Genomic DNA, 3,812 nt, shown 5'->3' with positions numbered 1-3,812 from the left:
TTGGAAGTGTAGTATAATCGATTCCAAGATTGTAAATATGAAGGAGGATTTACAAAGAAAAGATGTCAATATACTTTGAACCCGAACAGTAACTCTTACCTTTTATTGTTCAAATATATTCTTTAATAACTCAAGGAGATTCCGGTCCGAAATAAATTAAAAACCATTTAATTAAGGTTGTTAGTTTTATATGCTTTAATTACTAACAATTAAATGCATATCTCTAGAAAATAATAATTAATAATGTGCATTTACTAATTGGAGATTTTCTATTGAGGAATTTCGGAAATATTGGACAAAGCATTTCCAGGAATTATGAAAACCAATTTTGGGCGTTTATTGCATATCTTAAGAATATTCGGTTTTGGAAATTCCTTGGTGTCCAATCCTTGGTCTATAAATAAATAAGTTTGTATCTCTTGCAAACTATCCTAAGATCCAGGCAAACTTCATCTTTTTGTTGTTTCTGGTAGAGTCGTCTATCTGGAGAGGAAAGTTCCCTAATTAGGCGAAATCTCTTACGACCGCTCGTTTAAAGACTTTTGTGGGATCAAGAAGCTCTATGAGTACCGTTGGTGGGAATCTAGATAATTGCAGTTTATTAGTATTGATTGATTTGATTGACTAACGGTTGTTGAACTTTGATTACACCTAGTTTGTTTATTCTTGAGAATCTTCTCTTCTGATATAACATTCACTCAAACTAGATCGAAGTGTCGATGAGATTTTTAAAACTTTTTTTATATCTAAAGACATCTTGTGATAATCCATTGTTAACAGACTCTATTCTGTGCGTGATTGATCACAAGAGATTCAAGTGGCGTTGTGCATGTTTAATTGAAGATTAAAGAAGATTTGAAGATGAAGAATATTTCTTATTGGTTTCTCATATCTTTGTGTAGCACAAACCTTGATCGGCTGGAATCCAACTAGAATTTGATTTATTCGATTGATTAGTTGCGTGAGATCGGTAACGCCTAATAGTTCTCTTGAGATCTATTTTGATTGTCACAAATCCGAATCTTATTATTTAGGTAATTGAAGATTGGATTGATCTAACCAGGCAAAGGTGTTTATTAGATTAGACGGAAGAGACTTTGCATATGACTTGAGATATCTTTATCTTGAAGAATCAATAGAGTTGTTACCAAACAGATTTGTTGTTCCTTTACTGTTTGGAATACGATCCAAATGAATTTTTTCAGTGTGTGCACTTATTGAATATCGGAAGCGCATGGATACTGAAGAAACTAAGCGAACTAGGTTTAGTTTCTTGGTCTCAACTATACAAAGTTGGTTTAGATTTTTAAAGTGGCTTAATTATGAGAGTATTCAATTCTGGACTAGGTCCTGGGTTTTTTTTGCATTTGAGGTTTCCTCGTTAACAAAATCTTGTTGTGTCATTTACTTTTATTTTCCGCAATTATAATTGTTGTTATTATAATTTAAAGTAAATTACACAAACCTTAATTCCGTATTACTTGATAGTGATCCTATAGAGTTTGGTTAAGTCTGAACCTATTATCAAGTAATCACACTTTGATTGTTGTGTTGTCTCGATCTCGTATCCATAAACGATCACACAAAGTGTGAATACCGATTTTTCGTATTGTCTCGACTTTGTTCATAGACAATCACTTTCGGTAAGAGGACTTATAGGTGGATATTTTAAAGATTGTGGTGTATTTGGGTACCCTCGTATTTTCAATTGGTATTAGAGAAGGCAAACACGAAAATATCTAACAATCTGTGTTTGGTGCGATCCATCCTATAAGAAATGAGTCAAAGTAAGATTAAGAGAAAGCGAAAATTATTGAAAAACTCAGTTAACGTATCGCAAGAGGTTGTTAAACCACGATCAGAATCAGAGGTTACAAACTCTGAGTTGAAAGAGATTCGTGAACAGTTGATTCCTAAAGAATTTCTCCTAAGTATGTCTGATAAGAAAGTAAAGGAACTTATGGTTATTTTACAATTAAAGACCACTGAATGTGAAAGGCATCGTCTAGACTACGAAAAGTTGAGGGAAAATGATTCTCAACAAATACAGAGTCTTAAAGACAAAGTATGTGCTAGAATTTCTCAAGAAGAATTATTTAAGATAGATCGTGATGCGTCTCTTGAAAAATTACATTTGTTGGAAGAGAAACTTGTTGAGTCTGATGCAAGGTACTCTCAACAAAAGAACTCTGAAGAGAAAGAAGGAGAATATCTCTCACGAGAAAAACGCCTTGAGGCTGATCTAGATGGTGCTCTTGATAAAATCAAGACATTTATGGTGTATTGCATTTGAGTTTGTGAGATAAACCATTGTGTTTCAGTCTCATATATTGGCTCATTTTTTTATGGTTAGTGACTTTTGAGTATAGCAGATCTTTGGATCATATCTTCGTGATTGATATATCGAAATCATAAGAAAGTTGTGATATTGTAGATCATATGTAAGTCACATATACTGTGACGGACCGGAAAATTACGCCTGGCGCCTAGGCGCTCATGCCATAACTTCCCCGATGCGCCATGATGAAGCTACAATCCGGGCATTAAAGCTAGGCAAATGCAAGTCCATTTTCCATTGCAAGCATGCTCAGAGAGCATGATGCATCTAACTTAGCTTCCACACCGTTCCAACTTATCCTTGTTCTGCGAAGGGTTTAAAAGCCTTGAAGGCTACGGTCGATGCACCTCACATGCATCACTGGCTTTCGAGTCTTTTCCAGGAATAAGGCATGCTTGGACTTGCACATAGGCCATTGACGTCCTAATTCCATCTCCCTTAGGCTTATTCAAGCTCCGCTAACTTTCATATCGATCTATCTTACTTTCTGGGCCCTACCCAATGCGTCATTGGTACATGCCTAAGTCAAACGGCTTGATAGGAAGTATGAGCATCCAAGGAATGGAATGCAACTTGCCTCATAAAGTTTGACCACAATCATCTATTGCATCGAGCTACCGAGCCAGATGATATGAGAGAGCAAAATGTCGCAATCATCTCACATTTAGATGATATGAGCGATAAAGTGCTGGACCGGCAATGCTGAAACTCATTGCGGCTGCCTATGTACCCTTCCCTACTCTAAAGGGACCAAGCACAGACCGTAGTTCATCCGCGGAGGGAGAAAATCTTAACCCAACTCGTTTACAAGGCCGTGGACTAGCAATAATGATAATGGCCTGGTCCGTATAGGCCGTTTCGTCAAAACGCACAATGATTATGCATTATTGGGTCCGTAGCATGGCATAACGATGAGTTCGCATCATATGCCCCATTGGTAACTCTACGGAGCTATAAATGAGACTTAGGTATCATTTATACTCTTTTGGATAAGCTATGAAGCTTACTTGGTGCATGGTCCGCATATGCACCTTCATCCAAGTACCCCTCCCTATATATGTTAATTTGACATTCTTACAACTTTGATTAGGGGAGGAGAAATCATTCACCAAGTCCCACTTTTATTATTCATGTACAATGATTGCGAAACACTCGTTTGGCCAGCCCTCTGGCCTGATGCACAATGATTGTGCGATATTAGATCTAGGCCAATCGTTCTCATAATACGCAATGATTGCGCTGCAGCGCTCAAGGACGCCTTCCCAACTGGCCTAATGCATCTTGATGATGCAACATTGGGTTTGGGCCAATATTCCTCTTAACACGACAGAAACTTGAGATGAAGCTTCATCTCATGCCATGACGCATCTTTTAGCATGCACCATGCTAAAAATACGAGTTGTTACATATATTATTGTTTGTTTATATTCTATAAACTAAATATTTGGTATACATATGAGTACTCTGGATTTAT

The sequence above is a fragment of the Papaver somniferum genome, chromosome 6 (assembly GCF_003573695.1).
Source record: "Papaver somniferum cultivar HN1 chromosome 6, ASM357369v1, whole genome shotgun sequence".
In the NCBI taxonomy this organism is placed as follows: Eukaryota; Viridiplantae; Streptophyta; class Magnoliopsida; order Ranunculales; family Papaveraceae; genus Papaver; species Papaver somniferum.
This window is presented reverse-complemented; position numbering follows the sequence as displayed.